We start from the raw sequence: 27,425 nt of genomic DNA on the forward strand, positions 1-27,425 counted from the left end.
TCCGACGAGGGGCTGGATGACTCCTCCCACAAGGAGTGCTCACAGGCGAATGACGTCACCGACAGGCATGGAAAAACTCACGCATGCGCACGAGGGTTCAAGCATGTCTGACGTAAAAACATATGAATGAAATCCATATAGTTTTTGAAAAAAATAAAAAGGACCTATACTTTATTGACAGACCTCGTGTATATATATATATATATATATATATATATATATATATATATATATAAAAGAAATAATTACCTTTGAGACAAGATTCCAAATGTGTTCTCCACCATATGATGTGCACAAGACAACCTGCAGCTGTAGATAATTTCTGTGATTCTGTGAACGATGAGAGAATGGTCTCATCAGCCAAGTTCTGAGAGCAAATGCATCACCGGCTACGAAATGATTGTTTTATATAGCATGGCATCCAGTGGGGAAAAGCAGGACACATTGTCAGGACAAATTGTGTGGCAGTACGAGATCAAATTTATGTGTCAAGGTGCCTTCAGTGAAAAGAAACAACACTGAAAGAACTACTCAGTTTTTCCTCGTTCCCTTTACTGGATCTCTTGATTCCAATTTTTATGTTAACAGTTACCACAGATTAGACGAACCCTTCTAGATGTCACCCAAAAGTTTCTGTAGAGCTGGTTTGAAGCTGAACTGGGGCAACCCCATATGTCGATTACCTGACATGGTGGCCAACCCACAAAAGGGTAAAGAGCTGGAGTGTGAGCAGTGGCGGTCCCAGAGTGATTTACTCCCTGGGCGAAACCCCCTGCGTGTGCCCCCCCCCCCCCCCCAGACTAACGTGGCCACCACCTCCGCCCCACCATCCATGAAAACACTAACTTCGTCCAGAACACCCACAATCCCACAAATTAACTCACAACAGCTATTTTCAAGAACAAATTTCCGGTTTTAATGACTACTGCAATAACAAACACAAAGAAACTGGCACAGTCTAATGTGTCATCATCCATGGACTTATCTGCAATGATCATCTCAAAAGTTTGCAGGAGGCATCATAATTGTTTGCCACAGTGCTCACTATCCGTGATGTGAAATTCCATCGAGTAGGAGCATTTCTGGGCAACCTTGAGCAGCCTGCAGACTCAAGAAAAGACATCCTCTTTGTGGATTTTGAGAAAAATGTGGCAAACCCAGAGAGTGATGCAAAAAATATTCAGCACTCAAATAAGCATTTAGCCCCCTGAGACAGAACCAGATTCAGTCTGTGTGCATAGCAATGCACAAACATTGCACTGGGGGCTGTTGCTTTAACTTTGGCCTGCAAACCATTGAGAGCTGAAGTCATGACAGCAGCCACGGCTTCTTCGTAAGGAAGACTATCAAATGGCTTCACCAAAATCCGGTCCACAACATTCAAATTGTCTGCCATTATGTGCAGCTTGCTACCTAGCTAGCTCGCTAGCTGGGACTGGCGCGAGGCTAGTGTGAAGTGTGTCCGCCTGTGAGCGCTTTGTGACGGTGGAGGAGCTCAGCAGCACCCGCTGCTCAGTAGGGACAGAAACTGAGATAGAAGTCAGAAAGAGTGATAGAAGTCAGTCTCCAAACACAAGCAGCTACAAAAAAAAAACACCAGAAACAGAAGCTCGATTTGTCGCTAGTCATTTTTAACAAAGAAAATGCCACTAAATAGGATTAGGAAAGTCTCTGGTTCAACTCAGAAAAGACTGAAAATGCTCCCACGGATGTTTACACCAAAAGATCGCTGATTCGCTCATTTCGCTGTCAATCAAAAAGGGATTCAGCCTCAGACAGATCATCCAATCATCATGCAGAAGCTGAGCGTCCGGGCCAGCCGAGGCCCGCCCACTGCCCCATAGACCCCCAGACACGCTGAGCGTCCGATGGGCGGGACAAAGCCCAGCATTTATCCAATGACTCGTCTCGTTTCGCTGCACTTTTTGCTTCGCTAATGAACTCTGTGGACGCTCAGCGTCCACACTGTTTAAAGCACTGTGAAGCTGCGGGAATGAGTGAGAGAGGAAAGCCACCATGGGACGGGGGAGCGCCGCTCTGCCGTAACGTAACCACGAACCCCCCCGGTCAGGACAACCCCCCCCCCCCCCCCCGGTTTTTTATTTACCTTTTTTTTTCCGCACGGTCGTGCCGCCCCCCCCGCAATGCCGCCCCGGGCGGTTGCCCGGTCAGCTGCCCGGTCGGCCCGCCTCCAGGACCGCCCCTGAGTGTGAGGAAGACAAACATGACGAAGGTAGCCTGAACATCCCTCTCCATCCATACTTTCCATACAAGCTGAAGGTCACAGGTTCATCTTGGTTCAGGTTTTTGATTAACCCTCTGGGACTAGTGGATGTGCCTATGCATCCAACTCTGTTTTTTGTCATGTTTCTACTAATACATCAGTGATGGAATGTCAGACTTCAATTGACCAGTTCCTGAAACTACAGATTGTCACCTTTTAGTTTCAATCCTTGTTCTGCATGATCTTTGTCTCACAGCCAAACCTGTAGCCTGGAGAAGGCCACATGGGTACATGTCTCTATCTCTGTCTCTGGCTGCCACTTTCAACAGGCTAATTCAGAATGCACCATCACACTGTTCAGGAGTCACACTCATTCACACTGCCACTAAACCCTAATAAATGCTAAAAAAAAAAAAAAGGTCCCGCCACCCGATAAATACTTTTCTTTTTATTGAGTCCTACAGACAGCACTTACTGTCATGAAAAGATACACGTGGATGGACTAAGTTCTGTATTCAGGATCTACAAGCCAACCACCAGTGCAAATGGTCATTTTTTGTTAGGGACTTCCCACTTTTCATCTAATTGATATTTATAGACATTTCTGCATAGAGTGGAGACAAAAACATCTAAATGGAAATGGCATTTTTTTTTTAAATTTACATTAATGTACAATTTTCTAAACATTTTACAATGCTTTTGTAACCCAAAGACTTTGAACCCATTTCTTGGACCAACACAGTATTTTTTTTTAATGGCTTTCTTTTTTGGATTTAGAGCTAAAACATTTCTACATAGTTTACTCAACAGATAGGAGACACATTCTGAAAACTGACATCATTGTGAACATTTTGATATGCAACAAATGGGCATTATACTAAAACTATACGACGTCTGTGAGAAAAGTATCCGACCTTTTTATTTTATGCAAAAAATATATGGATTTGATTCATATGTTTTTACGTCAGCCAAACTTGAACCTTTGTGCGCATGCGTGAGTTTTTCCATGCCTGTCGGTTGCGTCATTCGCCTGTGGGCAGGCTTTGAGTGAGCACTGGTTCACCCCTCTCGTCGTTTTTTTCATTGCGAGGAAATGGCGGAATGATTTGGGCTTTTTTTACATCAGAATTTTTTCAGAAACTGTTAGAGACAGGCAGCTGGAAACCATTCGGAAAATTCACATGGCTTTCGGTGAAAATTTATGGGCTTCACAGAAATTAAGGAGTGTTACTACCGCTTTAAGGATGGCCCACAATGGCGCACGGCACGCTGCGCTCCGAGCCGCGATCGACAGGCAGAAACGACCATTTCATTTCTAAACAGATGGCAGTATGGATCCGGGACCATCATGTGCAATTTCTCTGGTTATCACAAGAGCTGGACATCAGCCATTTGCCGGCAGATTTTACTTTTAACAAGAGATTTTGTCATGGAAAGCCGCGCGGAGGCTTCGCGCGTCACGACGGATTCGCTGATGAAGCGAGACAAAGGAACACCTCCGTTTTAGTGTGTCAGAGGACAAGTTGGGACATGCCCAGCTCTCCACAATTTCTCTTATACTCACTCGACTGGTAAGCCACTGAAAGCCGAGATAGGCATGTCCTATTAATATGCTACAAAATAACTGTTTTATATACTGCAGCATCCAGCGGCACAAATCACAGTATCCAGCAGAACAAAGCAGTTCACATTAGCATGACGAATTGTGCGGCAGTACGGAAGTTAAATGCGTGCAAGTGTCAAAGTGCCTTCAGTGAGAAGAAAATGAATTTTTCATTTATTTATTTTTTTTTAAATCTGTTCTTCCCTTTTATCTAAATGAAAGCTTAGTTTCCTAATCCAAGTGCCAGAACATGATCATAGTGTCGATAAGATGAGTGTGACTGTCCCCGAATGTGGCGCTATGTGAGTCTGTAGGCTCATGATGGATTATTTAGCACTCTGAGGTCAGAATTTCCCATTTATTCCTAGTGATTTTTTTTTTTTTTTTTTTGCCATAAATAAAACAAAAATGGAAATGAATCACTATTTCTTTTGTGGTGTGTGCAGATGTGTACTAACTGGGTGGGGGTTCTCCATGGAAACAAGTGGAAGAGGGAAATTGCCAAGAGCAACAGAAAACTGGTCTAAACTCAAAGGAGAAGATTAAGAAAACCTCACATGGTGGGTTCATGAAGCACAGACATGAACGCATGACCATGAAAACTGAGCAGAATGCACAAAAAAAAAAAAAAAAATCATCTAACTAAAAGCAGCATTTAGCTATTCAGAGTGCACCTGTTTAAGAATGGACTAAGCTGAAATTTGTAGTCTAAAATATTAATAATAAAAATAAATAAATAAAAATGGTCAAGAGACCTTGAAGTCCTTTGGACAAATGACAAAAGACAAATTTTGACCAAATATGGGGAAAATAGCATGAATGATTCAAAGTGGATGAAAAAAAATCTTTATGTAGGAATGTTTATGTAGAATTGAGTGGAAAAAAACTACAGAGCAGTTTTGAAAAGTGTGCAAAATGTCATTTTGACTCTTTTTAGGGTCCCTTAGAATGTTAATGATGCAAAGCACCTTTTTGCAAAATTGAGGAAAGTTTTCCTGAAGTTTTTTTTTTTTTTCACTGCAATATTTTGAACAGTATGAATTTTTATTATTATTATTTTTTGCCTTTCTTGGGGTCCCTGGGGGCCACAGGGATTCAGTCAGAAAGTCCAACTTGCCACGACCAGACAATCCTCCGAGGTCTGTCTGTACCAAATTTCAGAAAATTTCATTAAATGATTTTTCTGAAAAAAAAAAAAAAAATCACTGTCACTTAAATAGTTTAAAACTGTTATCATGCTGAGGAGATGAGAGAGATTTGGAGCTGGTATGTGGCTGCCTCCAGATCCATCGGTGACTGAGATCAAGTCTGAGGTCGGAGGTGTCAGAAAAATGGTCTCCAGATCCGTCTCGAGTCCCAGAGCTCTGCGTCTCCGAGTTCTGTCCCGCTATCAATCCTTACCATCACTTCCCGTTGTCTCCACTCCCGCTCCTCAGCGTAAACCACCGGCTTGTCTTCGGCTCACTAAAGTCGCCGATTATCACTCGCCGCTCGCGCGGAGTCGTACGCCGGCCTGCCATAACCGTGTGCTGATATGATTGATTCCATCCCTGAGGACTCCTAATGAACACAGATGTATGCTCAGCAGCCGTGTACACGTAACCTCGGCGTGCTCGGAGCACGGCCGCGCTGTAATATGATAAGTGCCTTGTCGATAGGCTGTATGATATGCTAATCATACTAAAACACGCTGCCGTGGGCGCTCCCCTTGTTTATTTATGAAGGTATGACCTGAGGGAGAGCAATAATCGGCTTTTCTCTGAACTCTCCAACCCTGTGAGCCAAGGGAGCCGCCAATCACACGTATGCAAGTCCTATAATTCTTCTCCTGCCTCTCTCTCGCCCTCCCCCCCCCACTCCTCTGCCCCCCACATGGCTGAAATGGCAGATTTATGCAAACAGCACTGTGTGCATTTTCTTGCCCACATTTGTCCACAACACGTCAAGCGCTCAAATCATTAAAGTAATTATTAATTGGTGCCGACGTAAACGGGTTGTCAGCAGCCTGCCGAGTTGACCGTTCTCAGTTGGGCGCATGCTGACCCCCCACTTAATGCTCATATTACAAACCTGTCATTTAGACGCTGAAGTCTGACTCTGCCTAATGAACATCACATGTTTTGTGTAAAACATTACAAGTGGAACATAATCAACAGTTATAGCTCAGTTTATCCAGAACAGGTGAAGTCTGACTTGGAGGAGCTGGTGATGTGGGCGTGTCCTTAACAGACAGATGACGCTTCATTTAAAAATGACAGAAAATAAAGTCCTTCATGCCAGAAAGTCACATCTCGCCTGTAAACTCAATAAATAAATGGATGACTTTTCTGTTTGATGCAGATGCTCTAAGTGCTTTACAGTGTTAAAAATACACTCAACACAGATGTGCAATATTGTTTTGTGTTAATTATACAGTTTTTTTTAGACTCTTTTTTTTTACTTGTATTGTCTGTTATCCTTTTGTTTTTATTTGTTCTTATCTGTTGGGCCTCTTAAGCAGCACTGAAATGAGTCTCTAACCTCAATTTGTTGTACTTTTGTGCAATGACAGTTAAGGACATTCTGACAGCGATGCCTCACATTCACCCACCAATGTTAACTGCACACCAGGAGCAACATAATAATTAAGGATTTTCCCCAAAGTAACAAGAGAATTGGGGCCCCAGCAGAACTCAACTTGGGATAACAACTTGGCCCAGGGTAGGGTTGTCCCTGGACCCAGTTCACACCTCCAGCAGAGTTCTAGTGTATTCTTGCCCAAGGGTTCTTGATGATTTTCTGATTTTGGCCCAGGATCCTTGGGTATCGAGCCCACTGCTTGTGTGTGTATTTTACTGTCTTGTTGTGAGAGATCTAAGGCGACAGTTGAATGTCTTTGGAGGCTCCTTGCAAAACACTGATTTTGTCATAGTATGTGAAGGAAAAAATCAACTACGATATTTTGCCAATGTGTCATGTTTCTCTGGACATGAACCAACAATGTAGGTGCCCCAGTGTTGAGGAGCAGAGCAACTAGAAAAGGCCATGGGTGCCATAAATCCATCCATCTATCCATTTTCTATACCCACTTGCCCCAATCACGGGGTCACTGGTGGGGTGGAGCCTATCCCAGCAGTCATACGGCATGAGGCGGGGTGCACCCTGGACAGGACGCCAGTCTGTCACAGGACCAAATATAGACAAACAAACACATTCACACCCGCACGCACACCTATGGACAATTTAAAGTTTCCAATCCACCCGACATGTGTCTTTGAGAGGAAGCCGGACCACCCGGAGGGAACTCACACAAACTTTAGGGGAGGTGATGGTCTAGTGGTTAAAGCGTTGGGCTTGAGACCAGTGGATCCTTGGTTCAAATCCCAGCCTGACCAGAAAATCACTAAGGGCCCTTGAGCAAGGTCTTTAATCCCCTATTGCTCCCGGTGTGTAGTGAGCACCTTGTATGGCATCACCGTGACATCGGGGTAAATGTGAGGCATTATTGTAAAGCGCTTTGAGCATCTGATGCAGATGGAAAAGCACTATATAAATGCAGTCCATTTACCATTTTAACACACAAACTCAACACAGAAAGGCCTCAGGTGGGAATCAATCCCATGACCATCTTGCTGTGAGGCAATAGTGCAAACCACTAAGTCACTGTGCTGCCTGTACCATAAATAAATAAATGAAAATACATTTGGAAACAATAAATAAAACCAGGAGATTAGACTTGGTGATCTAAATGAAATCTTAATCCATGACTGTTTGATTTGAGTTAGATGATTGATCGCTGTATACAACCCCTGGCAAAAATTATGGAATCACCGGCCTCTGAGGATGTTCATTCAGTTGTTTAATTTTGTAGAAAAAAAGCAGATCACAGGCATGACACAAAACTAAAGTCATTTCAAATGGCAACTTTCTGGCTTTAAGAAACACTATAAGAAATCAAGAAAAAAAGATTGTGGCAGTCAGTAACGGTTACTTTTTTAGACCAAGCAGAGGGAAAAAAATATGGACTCACTCAATTCTGAGGAATAAATTATGGAATCACCCTCTAAATTTTCATCCCCAAAACTAACACCTGCATCAAATCAGATCTGCTCGTTAGTCTGCATCTAAAAAGGAGTGATCACACCTTGGAGAGCTGTTGCACCAAGTGGACTGACATGAATCATGGCTCCAACACGTGAGATGTCAATTGAAACAAAGGAGAGGATTATCAAACTCTTAAAAGAGGGTAAATCATCACGCAATGTTGCAAAAGATGTTCAATCAATCAATCAATTTTTTTTTTATATAGCGCCAAATCACAACAAACAGCTGCCCCAAGGCGCTCTATATTGCAAGGCAAGGCCATACAACAATTATGTAAAACCCCAACGGTCAAAACGACCCCCTGTGAGCAAGCACGTGGCTACAGTGGGAAAGAAAAACTCCCTTTTAACAGGAAGAAACCTCCAGCAGAACCAGGCTCAGGGAGGGGCAGTCTTCTGCTGGGACTGGTTGGGGCTGAGGGAGAGAACCAGGAAAAAGACATGCTGTGGAGGGGAGCAGAGATCGATCAATAGTGATTAAATGCAGAGTGGTGCATACAGAGCAAAAAGAGAAAGAAACAGTGCATCATGGGAACCCCCCAGCAGTCTACGTCTATAGCAGCATAACTAAGGGATGGTTTAGGGTCACCTGATCCAGCCCTAACTATAAGCTTTAGCAAAAAGGAAAGTTTTAAGCCTAATCTTAAAAGTAGAGAGGGTGTCTGTCTCCCTGATCTGAATTGGGAGCTGGTTCCACAGGAGAGGAGCCTGAAAGCTGAAGGCTCTGCCTCCCATTCTACTCTTACAAACCCTAGGAACTACAAGTAAGCCTGCAGTCTGAGAGCGAAGCGCTCTATTGGGGTGATATGGTACTACGAGGTCCCTAAGATAAGATGGGACCTGATTATTCAAAACCTTATAAGTAAGAAGAAGAATTTTAAATTCTATTCTAGAATTAACAGGAAGCCAATGAAGAGAGGCCAATATGGGTGAGATATGCTCTCTCCTTCTAGTCCCCGTCAGTACTCTAGCTGCAGCATTTTGAATTAACTGAAGGCTTTTTAGGGAACTTTTAGGACAACCTGATAATAATGAATTACAATAGTCCAGCCTAGAGGAAATAAATGCATGAATTAGTTTTTCAGCATCACTCTGAGACAAGACCTTTCTGATTTTAGAGATATTGCGTAAATGCAAAAAAGCAGTCCTACATATTTGTTTAATATGCGCTTTGAATGACATATCCTGATCAAAAGTGACTCCAAGATTTCTCACAGTATTACTAGAGGTCAGGGTAATGCCATCCAGAGTAAGGATCTGGTTAGACACCATGTTTCTAAGATTTGTGGGGCCAAGTACAATAACTTCAGATTTATCTGAGTTTAAAAGCAGGAAATTAGAGGTCATCCATGTCTTTATGTCTGTAAGACAATCCTGCAGTTTAGCTAATTGGTGTGTGTCCTCTGGCTTCATGGATAGATAAAGCTGGGTATCATCTGCGTAGCAATGAAAATTTAAGCAATACCGTCTAATAATACTGCCTAAGGGAAGCATGTATAAAGTGAATAAAATTGGTCCTACCACAGAACCTTGTGGAACTCCATAATTAACTTTAGTCTGTGAAGAAGATTCCCCATTTACATGAACAAATTGTAATCTATTAAACAAATATGATTCAAACCACCGCAGCGCAGTGCCTTTAATACCTATGGCATGCTCTAATCTCTGTAATAAAATTTTATGGTCAACAGTATCAAAAGCAGCACTGAGGTCTAACAGAACAAGCACAGAGATGAGTCCACTGTCCGAGGCCATAAGAAGATCATTTGTAACCTTTACTAATGCTGTTTCTGTACTATGATGAATTCTAAAACCTGACTGAAACTCTTCAAATAGACCATTCCTCTGCAGATGATCAGTTAGCTGTTTTACAACTACCCTTTCAAGAATTTTTGAGAGAAAAGGAAGGTTGGAGATTGGCCTATAATTAGCTAAGATAGCTGGGTCAAGTGATGGCTTTTTAAGTAATGGTTTAATTACTGCCACCTTAAAAGCCTGTGGTACATAGCCAACTAACAAAGACAGATTGATCATATTTAAAATCGAAGCATTAAATAATGGTAGGGCTTCCTTGAGCAGCCTGGTAGGAATGGGGTCTAATAAACATGTTGATGGTTTGGATGAAGTAACTAATGAAAATAACTCAGACAGAACAATCGGAGAGAAAGAGTCTAACCAAATACCGGCATCACTGAAAGCAGCCAAAGATAACGATACGTCTTTGAGATGGTTATGAGTAATTTTTTCTCTAATAGTTAAAATTTTGTTAGCAAAGAAAGTCATGAAGTCATTACTAGTTAAAGTTAATGGAATATTCAGCTCAATAGAGCTCTGACTCTTTGTCAGCCTGGCTACAGTGCTGAAAAGAAACCTGGGGTTGTTCTTATTTTCTTCAATTAGTGATGAGTAGAAAGATGTCCTAGCTTTACGGAGGGCTTTTTTATAGAGCAACAGACTCTTTTTCCAGGCTAAGTGAAGATCTTCTAAATTAGTGAGACGCCATTTCCTCTCCAACTTACGGGTTATCTGCTTTAAACTACGAGTTTGTGAGTTATACCACGGAGTCAGACACTTCTGATTTAAAGCTCTCTTTTTCAGAGGAGCTACAGCATCCAAAGTTGTCTTCAATGAGGATGTAAAACTATTGACGAGATACTCTATCTCCCTTACAGAGTTTAGGTAGCTACTCTGCACTGTGTTGGTATATGGCATTAGAGAACATAAAGAAGGAATCATATCCTTAAACCTAGTTACAGCGCTTTCTGAAAGACTTCTAGTGTAATGAAGGGAGTTTTCAGGGAATACTGTTAAGTCTTCTATTTCCATACCATAAGTCAGAACAAGATCTAAGATATGATTAAAGTGGTGGGTGGACTCATTTACTTTTTGAGCAAAGCCAATAGAGTCTAATAATAGATTAAATGCAGTGTTGAGGCTGTCATTCTCAGCATCTGTGTGGATGTTAAAATCGCCCACTATAATTATCTTATCTGAGCTAAGCACTAAGTCAGACAAAAGGTCTGAAAATTCACAGAGAAACTCACAGTAATGACCAGGTGGACGATAGATAATAACAAATAAAACTGGTTTTTGGGACTTCCAATTTGGATGGACAAGACTAAGAGACAAGCTTTCAAATGAATTAAAGCTCTGTCTGGGTTTTTGATTAATTAATAAGCTGGAATGGAAGATTGCTGCTAATCCTCCGCCCCGGCCCGTGCTACGAGCATTCTGACAGTTAGTGTGACTCGGGGGTGTTGACTCATTTAAACTAACATATTCATCCTGCTGTAACCAGGTTTCTGTAAGGCAGAATAAATCAATATGTTGATCAATTATTATATCATTTACCAACAGGGACTTAGAAGAGAGAGACCTAATGTTTAATAGACCACATTTAACTGTTTTAGTCTGTGGTGCAATTGAAGGTGCTATATTATTTTTTCTTTTTGAATTTTTATGCTTAAATAGATTTTTGCTGGTTATTGGTGGTCTGGGAGCAGGCACCGTCTCCACGGGGATGGGGTAATGAGGGGATGGCAGGGGGAGAGAAGCTGCAGAGAGGTGTGTAAGACTACAACTCTGCTTCCTGGTCCCAACCCTGGATAGTCACAGTTTGGAGGATTTAAGAAAATTGGCCAGATTTCTAGAAATGAGAGCTGCTCCATCCAAAGTGGGATGGATGCCGTCTCTCCTAACAAGACCAGGTTTTCCCCAGAAGCTTTGCCAATTATCTATGAAGCCCACCTCATTTTTTGGACACCACTCAGACAGCCAGCAATTCAAGGAGAACATGCGGCTAAACATGTCACTCCCGATTGGGGAGGGGCCCAGAGAAAACTACAGAGTCCGACATTGTTTTTGCAAAGTTACACACCAATTTAATGTTAATTTTAGTGACCTCCGATTGGCGTAACCGAGTGTCATTACTGCCGACGTGAATTACAATCTTACCAAATTTTCGCTTAGCCTTAGCCAGCAGTTTCAAATTTCCTTCAATGTCGCCTGCTCTGGCCCCCGGAAGACAATTGACTATGGTTGCTGGTGTCGCTAACTTCACATTTCTCAAAAACAGAGTCACCAATAACCAGAGTTTGATCCTCGGCGGGTGTGTCGTCGAGTGGGGAAAAATGGTTAGAGATGTGAACGGGTTGACGGTGTACACAGGGCTTCTGTTTAGGGCTACACTTCCTCCTCACAGTCACCCAGTCAGCCTGCTTTCCCGACTGCTCGGGATCTGCCAGGGGGGAACTAACGGTGGCTAAGCTACCTTGGTCCGCACCGACTACAGGGGCCTGGCTAGCTGTAGAATTTTCCACGGTGCGGAGCCGAGTCTCCAATTCGCCCAGCCTGGCCTCCAAAGCTACGAATAAGCTACACTTATTACAAGTACCGTTACTGCTAAAGGAGGCTGAGGAATAACTAAACATTTCACACCCAGAGCAGAAAAGTGCGGGAGAGACAGGAGAAGCCGCCATGCTAAATCGGCTAAGAGCTAGTAGCTACGCTAGCCTAGCGGATTCCTAAAAACACGCAAAGTGAATAATGTGTAAATAATTTAGAGGTGATTCAGCAGAAGGAGTGCTTTAGTTAAGGCACCAGACAGGCCATGAAGCAGCACAGGTAACGCACGGCAACAGTGCTAAAAAATAAAATAAAATAAAAATCCACCAGACAGGCTGTGGAGCAGCACAGGTAACGCACGGCAACAGTGCTAAAAAATAAAATAAAAATCCACCAGACAGGCCATGGAGCAGCACAGGTAACGCACGGCAACAGTGCTAAAAAATAAAATAAAAATCCACCAGACAGGCCATGGAGCAGCACAGGTAACGCACGGCAACGGTGCTAAAAAAATAAAATAAAATAAAAATCCACCAGACACGCTGTGGAGCAGCACAGGTAACGCACGGCAACAGTGCTAAAAAATAAAATAAAAACGAAAGCATTAGCAAGCTAGTTAGCTTGCTAAAAGAAAATTGATATGGCCAAAAAATTGAAAAAAGTGCTCCGTCGCAACGTTTCGACCGTTAGAGGTCTTCTTCAGGCGTTGGAGCACTGTGAAAAAGTCTTGAAAAAGACTGTTAAATAAAATAAAAATCCACCAGACAGGCTGTGGAGCAGCACAGGTAACGCACGGCAACAGTGCTAAAAAATAAAATAAAAATCCACCAGACAGGCCATGGAGCAGCACAGGTAACGCACGGCAACAGTGCTAAAAAATAAAATAAAAATCCACCAGACAGGCTGTGGAGCAGCACGGATAACGCACGGCAACAGTGCTAAAAAATAAAATAAAAATCCACCAGACAGGCTGTGGAGCAGCACGGATAACGCACGGCAACAGTGCTAAAAAATAAAATAAAAATCCACCAGACAGGCCATGGAGCAGCACAGGTAACGCACGGCAACAGTGCTAAAAAATAAAATAAAAACGAAAGCGTTAGCAAGCTAGTTAGCTTGCTAAAAAAAAAAAAAAAAAATTGATATGGCCAAAAAATTGAAAAAATGTGCTCCGTCGCGACGTTTCGACCGTTAAAGGTCTTCTTCAGGCGTTGGAGCACGGTGAAAAAGTCTTGAAAAAGACTGTTAGTTCAGAGTCCAAAGCAGCAGGTAGCAGTCTCTGTGTAAACAGTTCGGAGTCAGGAGGCGATGAACAATCTGTGATTGGTTGTTGGTTGTTCACAGTCAGTTGTGTCTAAACTTTGGACCAAATACAAACAACATGGGAAGGTTGTTAAAGGCAAACATACTGGTAGACCAAGGAAGACATCAAAGCATCAAGACAGAAAACTTAAAGCAATATGTCTCAAAAATCGAAAATGCACAACAAAACAAATGAGGAATGAATGGGAGGAAACTGGAGTCAACGTCTGTGACCGAACTGTAAGAAACCGCCTAAAGGAAATGGGATTTACGTACAGAAAAGCTAAAGTAAAGCCATCATTAACACCTAAACAGAAAAAAAACAAGGTTACAATGGGCTAAGGAAAAGCAATTGTGGACTGTGGATGACTGGATGAAAGTCATATTCAGTGATGAATCTCGAATCTGCATTGGGCAAGGTGATGATGCTGGAACTTTTGTTTGGTGCCGTTCCAATGAGATTTATAAAGATGACTGCCTGAAGAGAACATGTAAATTTCCACAGTCATTGATGATATGGGGCTGCATGTCAGGTAAAGGCACTGGGGAGATGGCTGTCATTACATCATCAATAAATGCACAAGTTTACGTTGATATTTTGGACACTTTTCTTATCCCATCAATTGAAAGGATGTTTGGAGATGATGAAATCATTTTTCAAGATGATAATGCATCTTGCCATAGAGCAAAAACTGTGAAAACATTCCTTGCAAAAAGACACATAGGGTCAATGTCATGGCCTGCAAATAGTCCGGATCTTAATCCAATTGAAAATCTTTGGTGGAAGTTGAAGAAAATGGTCCATGACAAGGCTCCAACCTGCAAAGCTGATCTGGCAACAGCAATCAGAGAAAGTTGGAGCCAGATTGATGAAGAGTACTGTTTGTCACTCATTAAGTCCACGCCTCAGAGACTGCAAGCTGTTATAAAAGCCAGAGGTGGTTCAACAAAATACTAGTGATGTGTTGGAGCGTTCTTTTGTTTTTCATGATTCCATAATTTTTTCCTCAGAATTGAGTGATTCCATATTTTTTCCCTCTGCTTGGTCTAAAAAAGTAACCGTTACTGACTGCCACAATTATTTTTAAAGATTTCTTATAGTGTTTCTTAAAGCCAGAAAGTTGCCATTTGAAATGACTTTAGTTTTGTGTCATGTCTGTGATCTGCTTTTTTTTTCTACAAAATTAAACAACTGAATGAACATCCTCAGAGGCCGGTGATTCCATTATTCTTGCCAGGGGTTGTAGGTGTAACACATATTGATATTTCTCATGCTTTGCAGTGTTGGATTTTCAAGTTCGACCAAGTGCTTAATTTAAGATTCATCTTATTTTAAATCTGAATATTTTTCAACACCTGTTTATGACTTTGTCAAAATTGTTCATGTTTGATTAAAAAAAAATATATACCTGTCTGACTTGATCGACAATCAGTGTTACCCCATCTTTCCATGTGAGTGGATTGCCCAAAGATAATGAATCAACCCCCCCCCCCCCCCCCAAAAAAAAAAAATTCAGGATCAGCACATGGCAGGTTACTTTCCAGAGGTGGGAATGAGTTTGTGTGGGTTGTTACTATCCAGGACCCAGTACAATACTTGTTATTGATTGAATATTTTAATTGATCTGCAAAAACATTGTCGGACTCTGTAGTTTTCTCTGGGCCCCTCCCCAATCGGACCGGGAGTGACATGTTTAGCCGCATGTTCTCCCTGAATTGCTGGCTGTCTGAGTGGTGTCCATAAAATGAGGTGGGCTTCATAGATAATTGGCAAAGCTTCTGGGGAAAACCTGGTCTTGTTAGGAGAGACGGCATCCATCCCACTTTGGATGGAGCAGCTCTCATTTCTAGAAATCTGGCCAATTTTCTTAAATCCTCCAAACCGTGACTGTCCAGGGTTGGGACCAGGAAGCAGAGTTGTAGTCTTACACACCTCTCTGCAGCTTCTCTCCCCCTGCCATCCCCTCATTACCCCATCCCCGTAGAGACGGTGCCTGCTCCCAGACCACCAATAACCAACACAAACCTATTTAAGCATAAAAATTCAAAAAGAAAAAATAATATAGCACCTTCAACTGCACCACAGACTAAAACAGTTAAATGTGGTCTATTAAATATTAGGTCTCTCTCTTCTAAGTCCCTGTTAGTAAATGATATAATAATTGATCAACATATTGATTTATTCTGCCTTACAGAAACCTGGTTACAGCAGGATGAATATGTTAGTTTAAATGAGTCAACACCCCCGAGTCACACTAACTGCCAGAACGCTCGTAGCACGGGCCGAGGCGGAGGATTAGCAGCAATCTTCCACTCCAGCTTATTAATTAATCAAAAACCTAGACAGAGCTTTAATTCATTTGAAAGCTTGTCTCTTAGTCTTGTCCATCCAAATTGGGAGTCCCAAAAACCAGTTTTATTTGTTGTTATCTATCGTCCTCCTGGTCGTTACTGTGAGTTTCTCTGTGAATTTTCAGTCCTTTAGTGCTTAGCTCAGATAAGATAATTATAGTGGGCGATTTTAACATCCACACAGATGCTGAGAATGACAGCCTCAACACTGCATTTAATCTATTGTTAGACTCGATTGGCTTTGCTCAAAATGTAAATGAGTCCACCCACCACTTTAATCATACCTTAGATCTTGTTCTGACTTATGGTATGGAAATTGAAGACTTAACAGTATTCCCTGAAAACCCCCTTCTGTCTGATCATTTCTTAATAACATTTACTCTGATGGACTACCCAGCAGTGGGGAATAAGTTTCATTACACTAGAAGTCTTTCAGAAAGCGCTGTAACTAGGTTTAAGGATATGATTCCTTCTTTATGTTCTCCAATGCCATATACCAACACAGTGCAGAGTAGTTACCTAAACTCTGTGAGTGAGATAGATTATCTCGTCAATAGATTTATATCCTCATTGAGGACAACTTTGGATGCTGTAGCTCCTCTGAAAAAGAGAGCCTTAAATCAGAAGTGCCTGACTCCGTGGTATAACTCACAAACTCGCAGCTTAAAGCAGATAACCAGTAACTTGGAGAGGAAATGGCATCTCACTAATTTAGAAGATCTTCACTTAGCCTGGAAAAAGAGTCTGTTGCTCTATAAAAAAGCTCTCCGTAAAGCTAGGACATCTTACTACTCATCACTAATTGAAGAAACTAAGAACAACCCCTGGTTTCTTTTCAGCACTGTAGCCAGGCTGACAAAGAGTCAGAGCTCTATTGAGCCGAGTATCCCTTTAACTTTAACTAGTAATGACTTCATGACTTTCTTTGCTAATAAAATTTAAACTATTAGAGAAAAAATTACTCATAACCATCCCAAAGACATATCGTTCTCTTTGGCTGCTTTCAGTGATGCCGGTATTTGGTTAGACTCTTTCTCTCCGATTGTTCTGTCTGAGTTATTTTCATTAGTTACTTCCTCCAAACCATCAACATGTCTATTAGACCCCATTCCTACCAGGCTGCTCAAGGAAGCCCTACCATTAAATATGATCAATCTGTCTTTATTAGTTGGCTATGTACCACAGGCTTTTAAGGTGGCAGTAATTAAACCATTACTTAAAAAGCCATCACTTGACCCAGCTATCTTAGCTAATTATAGCCCAATCTCCAACCTTCCTTTTCTCTCAAAAATTCTTGAAAGGGTAGTTGTAAAACAGCTAACTGATCATCTGCAGAGGAATGGTCTATTTGAAGAGTTTATCTGCATCTTTAAATAAATCATAGTTCAGAGGTTGAAAATCTTGGAGTCATTTTTGATCAAGATATGTCATTCAATGCGCATATTAAACAAATATGTAGGACTGCTTTTTTGCATTTGCTCAATATCTCTAAAATTAGAAAGGTCTTGTCTCAGAGTGATGCTGAAAAACTAATTCATGCATTTATTTCCTCTAGGCTGGACTATTGTAATTCATTATTATCAGGTTGTCCTAAAAGTTCCCTGAAAAGCCTTCAGTTAATTCAAAATGCTGCAGCTAGAGTACTGACAGGGACTAGGAGAGAGCATATCTCACCCATATTGGCCTCTCTTCATTGGCTTCCTGTTAATTCTAGAATAGAATTTAAAATTCTTCTTCTTACTTATAAGGTTTTGAATAATCAGGTCCCATCTTATCTTAGGGACCTCATAGTACCATATCACCCCAATAGAGCTTGTAGTTCCTAGGGTTTGTAAGAGTAGAATGGGAGGCAGAGCCTTCAGCTTTCAGGCTCCTCTCCTGTGGAACCAGCTCCCAATTCAGATCAGGGAGACAGACACCCTCTCTACTTTTAAGATTAGGCTTAAAACTTTCCTTTTTGCTAAAGCTTATAGTTAGGGCTGGATCAGGTGAACCTGAACCATCCCTTAGTTATGCTGCTATAGACTTAGACTGCTGGGGGGTTCCCATGATGCACTGAGTGTTTCTTTCTCTTTTTGCTCTGTATGCACCACTCTGCATTTAATCATTAGTGATCGATCTCTGCTCCCCTCCACAGCATGTCTTTTTCCTGGTTCTCTCCCTCAGCCCCAACCAGTCCCAGCAGAAGACTGCCCCTCCCTGAGCCTGGTTCTGCTGGAGGTTTCTTCCTGTTAAAAGGGAGTTTTTCCTCCCACTGTAGCCAAGTGCTTGCTCACAGGTGGTCGTTTTGACCGTTGGGGTTTTTCCGTAATTACTGTATGGCTTTGCCTTACAATATAAAGCGCCTTGAGGCAACTGTTTGTTGTGATTTGGCGCTATATAAATAAAATTGATTTGATTTGATTTTGATTTGATCTACAGTCCTAATATGTATAATTTGTTACTGTTGTGTCAAAGTATAAAAATGTGTGACTGTCTTCGGGGGGGAGTCAGAGCTCGGGCCGGGCATCTGTGAGTGTGGAAACAAAGGTCTGTTTGTGTGCCTCAATCACTCTTACTCATGAAAGCAGACACTTGCTTAAAAAAAAAAGAAAAACTTTTTTCACCCCCCCCCCCCCACATCTCCCCGAGAAACAGTCTAACCAGCATCCTGGGTATAAATTTGCAAAATACAATACAGGCCGGAGTGAGTGTGTGTGTGTGTGTGTGTGTGTGTTGCATATGAATAGACCGGGAACCCCATCTTGTCTCCGCCTCCAAAAAGACCCTCTCACCCCCCCTTCACCCCAAAACATCCAGTTCTGTTCTCATGCAGATATGTAAAAAGGAAAAAAAAAGCCTGTTTGTTGTTGTTCTTGTTGCAGCTGATTTGTTGAAAAAGGTGCAGCTATGAAATGCTTTCCCTCTTTATATTTTCTTGAGTGCTTTTCCCTTTTGAAAATGTGATTTATCAAAAGATGGTGTGACGAGTTGCGCTGCATTTTGAAAAACTGTGTAAATATTGCACTTGTCAAACGCGACCTTTCTAACAGTCGTTTTAATTAAATCTCACGTGGAGTAATTCCGAGCTGCCTGCTCCCTGCCCGGAAGCTCGCTGCTTTTAGGAATTTGAACTCTGCCAGCGTGACGTTTGGTGCGCTCTGCGGTTCACTGGGATCAGCACGAGGTTTCTGAATGGAAACGTTGGGAACAAGTGACACCCTTGGCGCTGACACCCTGTTTGGTTTGGGCGTGCCCCTGGCCGGCCCCGCCCCTCTGCACCAGGTGCTCCCTGCATTCACACACTGCCCCTACTGGAGTATTAAAATGCAGAATTTGCAACTGAATACTGATATAATCCTGGAAATATATGTCTCTATCAAAAAGTAAGCCATTTGAGACTTAATGTATATTTATCACGGCTTTAAAAAGGAGCCGGGGTGGAGGTTAAGGAGAACGACTGGGGGAGACTTTCCAACTGTTTACATGTTAATTTCAGACTTAACAGCCCTTGTCCTGGAACTATTTATACACCCAATGCATTTTTTCTGGAAGTGCTTTTTTTGTTGTTGTTGTTTTTTTTTTTTTGCTTGACTGTTGATGGAAAAATGCTAATTAATGCACTGACGGAAACGTTCCCTGACAAAACTGCACCGCCGGCGCTGAGGGGCAGGTGGCCTAACGCACAACGATTCATTTATGTTGTTTGGTTCAAAAAGGTGCCCAGAAAGAACTTTTGAACGTTGAAGATCTGCATCTCAGAAGGTCAGTTTGAAAGCTTGTCTGTACCTTGAAAACTTTAGTGTACTGGTTTCCAAAGTGTGGGTCACAACCCTCTGGTGGCACATGAAGGTACTGCAAATGGGTCAAGACAGGTTATTAAATACTTTTTTTCAAAAAGTTTGATTTTTCAATTTTAACAGTTTAAAAATGACAGATATATAAAATACAACCACGAGACATAAAACAAAGGTGTGATATTTTCATTGTTTTGTTCAATTATCTGAGCTAGTTTCACATATTGCACAGGTGGAAATACTTCAACATAGTCCATTTTGTTAAAACTGTGATAAATACTTTTGGGTGGGTCCCACATTATTGTCAGATTTTAAAGTGGGCCCACATGTTTGTTTTTACGTTTGGGAACAGTTGCTTTTAGAGGGTCCAGCAAGGTTTCCATGATGAACTGGGATATTCCATGATAGGGTCATGACCTTTGTTTACCATGATGTGATTTTTAAGATGCTAAAACATTCCTTGCATTTCCCTGCAGTCCATAATGTTGTATTGTATGCCGTGACATCTGAGGATTTGCAGAAGCACTGAGGCTGTGTTAAAGCTGTGCTACAGTAGTTTTTGCACTTGTCACATGCTACATGTCCAGCACATAAGGGCATCAAACCACAACCGTGATCTTTGCATGCTGGTTTGTTTCAGGTTAAACACTAAGGTCAAGGGTGCATATCAGTGTAAATAAGCTTGGAGCTCAACAAGCCTGTGTGAGTGTTATCACAGGCAGTAATATACAACCAAAACCTCAAATTTATGCACGTCTTCCCTGATCCAAGGGCTGTTTCTCCATAAAGGTTTACAGAAATTTGTCCATCACCTGAAGAGATATTTTGCCTTTAAGAGAAAGAAGGGAGAAGAAAAATGCGAGAAATGCCTACGCAAAACATGAAATGGTTGGATTTACCAAGTTCATTAAACATGCATCATGCAAAGTGGCACATGTCCTTCCCTTTAACCTGGACTGCTCTATGCAGTCTGGAGAAAGTGAAGAAAAGTAAAAGAATTTCTGCCATTTGTTTGTTTTTTAGTGTCAACCTGTTAGAGTGCACAGTGACCACCGAAGCTCTCTGAGGTGCAGCCTGAAGCTGACTGAGGCAGGTTTATTTGGAACCAATCCCAGCGATCGTTGGGGAACACCGGCACAGGTCACCAGTCTATCACAGGGCCACATATTGACAGACTCACAAGTATGGACATGTCTTTGCAGGTTGGAGGAAGCTGGAGCACCCGGAAGGAACACATGCAAACTCCACACAGGAAGGACCAGGTGGGAACCAAAACAAGGACCTTCTTGCTGTGAGGCAGCAGTGGTAACCACTAAACCGCCATGCTGCCCTACAGCAGCCATAATACTCTCCACATATTATACTGTATGCTGCAGGTGAGCGGTGGTGATAAGTTCAGGGTGTGAAGGCATGTTTGACTGTTGCACTGTTAATACAGCGTCCTGTACTTTAGGGTGTAGTCACACTGTGACTCCATCAATGCACACCAGAGAACTACCCCAGTTCCTCAATGTCAACAGACAACAGATCCATCCCTACATCTCGAAATCAACCGTCAAGGCGATGGTTTATTTTGAAATGTGGGATTAGATTAGATACAACTTTGTTGATCCCTTCGGGAAGACTCCCTCAGTGAAACTGAGGTTCCAGCAGCATTATATAGCAGCACACAGGGTAAGAAGCACACAGAGCATCAAAAGTGAAAGTAAAAAAACAAACACAATTTATAAATATAAATGCCAGACACACTGATCACTACTGTTCCTCTCCTTTCCATCCTCTGTCTTCCTGTTACTCCTCCAATGGATCCATTGTGGCCTTCTCCAGCCACTGGGTTCCTCAACACGGAGGCACCGTGAACAGAGAAGCACAGCACATGATAAAAATGTCATAACTGATGCTCTCAAGTGATAAAGCTCATCTGTCTGCTTAAGTAACCACATGTTTGGCAGAAGGATCCTTGGGCTGCACTGCAATGAATGACTAAGTGTTGCAGTAGCAAAGACATCCAGTCCCTGTCACCAGTTAGCGTTCAAGTCCCACGGCCGTACAGATACACCCTAAATTCTTTTGGGTCTTCAGCTGTGCTAACTGAGAATATCAGAAAACACCTGTCAGGGTCATGTGATACAAGTGGACAATTTTCGGCAATGAAAATGTTTGTTTTTGTTTCCAAACGACCGCACAAGCGGAGAGAGCGAGGGGATGATGTGAAACGTGGTCTCCTGAAACACCATGGCAACTGGTCAAGAGTCCACGGGAAGGAATGCGTCTAATGAAGAGTAACAGTATCTCGCGTGCTCTCGCTGTGGGATCGAGTGAGTGAGTGGGCCGCTGCGTTTTACCGTTGAGTGTCGCAGCTCGAGTACGGCTTGTTTGGATAGATTGTGGATGTTTAATCACCAAAATCCGAACATAATGAGCCAGTTTTTAAAGGGTTTGAATGAATGAACAGCTGTCGTCACTTTAGTGCTATCCTTCAAAGGCTTTTTATGCCTGTCAATAAAACATCTTTATCATGAGTGCATGTTTTTGGCCTTCCTCTTCACCGGATTGTTTTTAAAATTTATTTATTCTTCTTTTCTTGCGACACGGGAAAAGACAAGGTCCCTCGGAGTGAATAGGACACCAATTAATTATCGAATTATTGCCGCTGTCACATACCTTTTGATGTGAGTTAAATGTAAACACGGCGTGTAGTACTCTCACGCTAAATCAGTTTGTATGAGGTGGTAACAAGCAAAAAAAAAAAAAAAAGCCTCCCTTTTGATGAAATGAGTGCAGCATTTGAGTTTTTGTTTGCCGCAATCATTTAGGATGAGATGCACAACAAAACCAACTCAGAAAAAATAAACTGATCTGATGCAAAAGTTTTGTTTCTGAAGTGCAGAATGTTGGAGAAAATTGCATTACAAGAACACGGGTGCAAGTTCGTTTGCACATGAATGAGGGTGAAAAGCGTGCACAAACCCGACAAAACTGTACGCCGCTGACTGTTTTTTGTTGGTGTCTGCAAACCACGCGCACATCAGTCGTCGCTGCCGCCTCTTTCTTTCTTTTTGGCTGATTATGATGCTAATATCACCACTCCAAACAAAGAAACAATCCCAGTGACAGAAATGAGACGTTTACAAAAGAGGAAAAGTACAGAGGTATTATGCCGATTCCAAGACTGCGGTTCAGAGGTCGGAGTCGACAGAGAGGTCAGGCGGGCCCGCTAACATGAACACTTGAATTATGCACAATCCATTGTATTTAAATATCATAAATTGACATGCGAACACCCCATTTCCCTGCGACACAGGGCCGAAATGATTATTTATGTGGATGTGGTGCTGCAGAGAGACAATTAGTCATATTGGTATGCTGAAATTAATTGAGAGAGATGCAGGAGATGAAGAGGGAGAACAAAGACGGCTTTTTGTCACTTCTTTCAATCTGACAGGGATAATTAGATATATGAAATTGAAATTCCTCACCGGGGGGGTCCTGTTGACAACACTGTTTTGTGTTTCAGCCCTCTCCCCCGGGTTCTTTTGTGCTTCTGTTTATGCTAATTTGGACCCAGTGTTTTTCTCTGACCGCTAAAAGCAGCATCCTCCTCAAATCCATCAAATCACCGCATGGCAAAGAGCAGCCCGCCGGGCTGCTCACGCCTCTTACGCTGCGCACAGGCGCACGTGCACTTTTTTGAGACGTTGCTGAGCTTTTTAATGAGATGTTTGGTCAGAATATTTCAGAGCCAGTTTGTCTAGTTGTCTGAATGTGATAGATTTGCTGCAGAACTGTTTGCATTAAAGCTGTGCAGCCTTTTGGTTTTTAAGATTTAATTCATAAAGAATTTTCTTTGGCACCACAATTTTATCCCTTAGCATTTAAATAACTGGTTCATAATGTGATTTTGCCAATATGATAAAAATTCGTATCGTATGGAAACAATTTCATATTTTGACCCCTGATGGGTCAAAATTCAATTCATCAGACACCGAAACAAACATTTGGTAGTGACATCATAGATCACATAAGGGATTTCCTGATCTGTGCGAGGATTCTGGGAAAAACACGGCGACAGTTAATCAGAGTAAGGAAAGGCAGCGTGACATCAGGTGGCTGCTTTGCTAAAACAAAATAAATCAAGATGGTAGAAAATGCTCCCAAACAGCTTATTTCTGCGTCAATCTAATATATTTCTCATGACTTTTTGTAAACGTTAGTGAGAAATAAACAGGTGCAAATCTAAAAATGCGGTTTCATAAAGAGATAACACCTCTCAAGTGATTTACGGAAAACTTACAGATGTTAGTATGCATGCTTTAGGAACACGTATCATGCAAGTGGGTCAGGTCAAAGATCATCTCAAAACCTCAATCATGCGCACATGCGCTCCCTCCATCTGCATGACAGCGTTTGCAGGAAAAGATAATATTCACCAGGGAATTCCCACCACCCCACCGATAAATCTGTTCCCTTCAGTACAACGAACTGTAATTTTGCAACATGTTACCGAAATAAATCAACATTATAAAGCTCGGATTTCAGTAGAACATGAGATACTGGTGTATGAGAATGAGCTGTTTAGTTTCAGGGGTGATCACGGCAGGTTCTTCCCTCACTTATAGATTGTACCTGTGAGAGGAAAATCCCTATTTGTCACTGCAAGTTGGGAGAAGTTGGGTTTGTTTTCCAGTGTTTATGCTCCATGTGCTTTTTTTTTTCTGCTTTGTATTATGTGAAGCTCCCTCACAGTGTCACAGAGGAGCATCTGATAAAAGAACATTGTGGTTTGAGTGGAATTATGGGTTATGTCACCTTTTACCACAAAACTGGATGAGGTCTTTCCGAGTTTTTTTCCTCACATGAGAAATTACCAATGTCAGTTTTCTCACAAACAGGAACTGATATGTGGAATAAATGTACATTATGTGAGATTAAGAGCAGTATATTAATGCAGAGACTTATTCTATAACTCTATTTTTTTTCTCTGAACATTGTAACAAAGAAGAGGTATATTATTGTGGCTATCAGTTCAATGTTGATCATATAAAACAGTTTTCTCAAAGTGGAAAACTGTTCAAGTTGCTCTTTGCGGACAGAACTTGATCAATCATAGAATTCTAGATGTGCACTCAGAGTGCATACCTTCATTAAATCCCTATAATCCTGAGCCCGTATGCTCGGTACATCTCAAAGTCCTCTCAAAGAGCTCCTAACTCAGCCTAAAATATCCTGGCAAAGACTCCCAGCCTCAGAGAGACCCAAGAGGTCTCTGAGAGCAACTCTGGGCAAGGAGTTGACAGAAACTCCTTTCTTAGTGAAGAGGCAGGGTTGACCCCATTGCTAGGTATGACATGGCCCTGTAAGAGCTGTGATTGTTGTCACAGAAGGGAAGGGGAAATTTAAAAAATAAATGTGTGCTGCGCTGCTACATATGAATGAACAGTAAAATCAACTGATCATATAACTGCATTAAGAAATGCATAATTGTGAAAATAATTTAATGTCCTTGACACTGTGGCACCTACATGCTGGATCATGCCCTAAGAAACACGCATCATCTGAGTCCCTCAAAGACACCACTGGTTTGACTCAGTCATCCAGCAGTATCCAGGGATCCTCCAAAGAGACTTAGTACCAAAGACCACCAGATTAAGTCACTGGTGAGCATCAAAGTCTTAGAGGCCTACAGTTAGACAGGAAGGACCAAGACCCTGAAGATTTGAACTTTCCTTATCTTGCAAAGGTATTGACCTAATCAAATGCTTGTTAATTTGATTTATTTAGTGCCAAATCACAACATATGCTGCCCAAAGACGCTTCATAAGGGTAAAATCTAACCTTTCCCTTCCTCTGTCCAGGGACCTCATGACTCCAAAAGCTTGAACCAGGAATCTTTCTCAAAGGCCAAGCATACAGAGACACGAACATCAATATCAAGGTAGGTGAATCTGTGTACAATTTGGACACTTTGACATGTACAGATACACTTCTGATAGCTGAGTCCTAAAAGTGACTGATGGCCTGAATCTTTGTCTTAATCCAGGACCATTGCAAATCCATAAATTTGGACTGATGACTCAGCGTCTCAAGTGCTGAAATCAGGGTATCCACTGATTACACAAAAATCACAGCATCATCTCCAATTTGAAGTTCTGTAAACCTTTAGTACCCCACAAAGGCACTGAAATGCCTGATTTCCAGATCTTTACTCAACACTGCAAAAACTGATATCTAAGAAAGTAAAAAAGACTGGTTTAAAGAAAATTGGGACTTATTTTTTGTCTAGCATTTTTTACATAAGAAAAAAGATCTATTTTGCAAAAATGTTGCTAGTTTTGAGAATTCTAACCAAGCAGTTTTTTCTTACCCCATTGCCAGATTTTTTTTGCTTAATACAAAACAATTTGGCTAGATTTAGGATTATTTGTCTTATTTTGAGAGGGGCAGTTTTTGCAGTGAACACTCAGTCCATGGCAGCCTTGAACAGTGCTGGCGCACACGGGGGGAAGATTCTTTTCCAAATGACACGCGTGGTCAAATGCTTAAGCAGGATACCCTCGTCTGCGGTGGATTTCGTGAGAGTTATCTGCCTTTCTGACCCAAAAGCAAACTATCTAGTGTGTTTAATAATTTCTGCCTCACGTGACAAATGACCTGTGTACCCCACCGCCGTGTCACGTGTCATAGATAACATGGCGGAACACATGGAATCCCCGTTGTCATCAGAGTTTGTTTCTGAAATAATTTTGGAAGACAGACTTGTAGACCTATGGCCCGATTATCCAGTTTGTATGTCGTGATACAACAGATTTCTAAAACCAGATAACACTTCCTTGCTGCGTCAGAAATCACAGAGAAACTCAACAAAACAGGTGAGTTTGATATAATTATCAAGACTACTAGCTAATAAAATAAATACACTTCATATTTATAAAGATGTCATAACAGTTTTTTGAAAAGGCGAATATATTTTCTGCAAAAAGGTTCTACAATTATAAATTTTCCACATGCCAGTGCACTTATACACCCATTTCCACAACACACTGCAATCGTGAATAAACAGAGCTAGTCTCTCATGACCAGTCCTACCTTGTTATATCACCACTGAATTATATGTGACTGCTACAAGCACATTTTTCATAGCACTGTGACAAGGGTAGGACTGTTCAGAATTTAATTTAATCTTATATTTGTTACAGTTTCCCCAATAATTTACACACATTTTGAATATACCAGTTCTACAAAAAAATTAACAAATATCATTTCATGTTTTTCAGCTCAGTGGGTCTTTCAAAGATAAAAGCTCTTCGAAACAGCTACACAAAAATAAAGAAACTGGGACCCAGTGGAAGTTCAAGTTTAAGTAAAAGAGCAATCTGGATGAAAGAGAGACTACAGTTTTTGGATCCACACATACAGATAAGAACATCAATCTCAAATTTAAACAAGGTAAGTTTCTTTATTTACACTGATACATGTTTGTTTTTCTTTTTTTCCCATTAGCATTAAAGATTTATCATTTTGTCCTGCCAAGGAACACATCCCATTTCTGAGTTGAAATACATAGTTAGAAGCTGCTGTTGTTCCTTTGCACTTTGTGTTGGGTTCACTGAGCCAATGGTGGGCACACTTCTGATAACAGATAATTATCGAAGATAATGTTTTCATTATGGGATTATCTTTTAGATAAATTTTATCCGATGAATACTTTTAGACTGATAACATAGTAAACCAAGCTGAACAGT

Source organism: Thalassophryne amazonica, chromosome 7 (genome assembly GCF_902500255.1).
Source record: "Thalassophryne amazonica chromosome 7, fThaAma1.1, whole genome shotgun sequence".
In the NCBI taxonomy this organism is placed as follows: Eukaryota; Metazoa; Chordata; class Actinopteri; order Batrachoidiformes; family Batrachoididae; genus Thalassophryne; species Thalassophryne amazonica.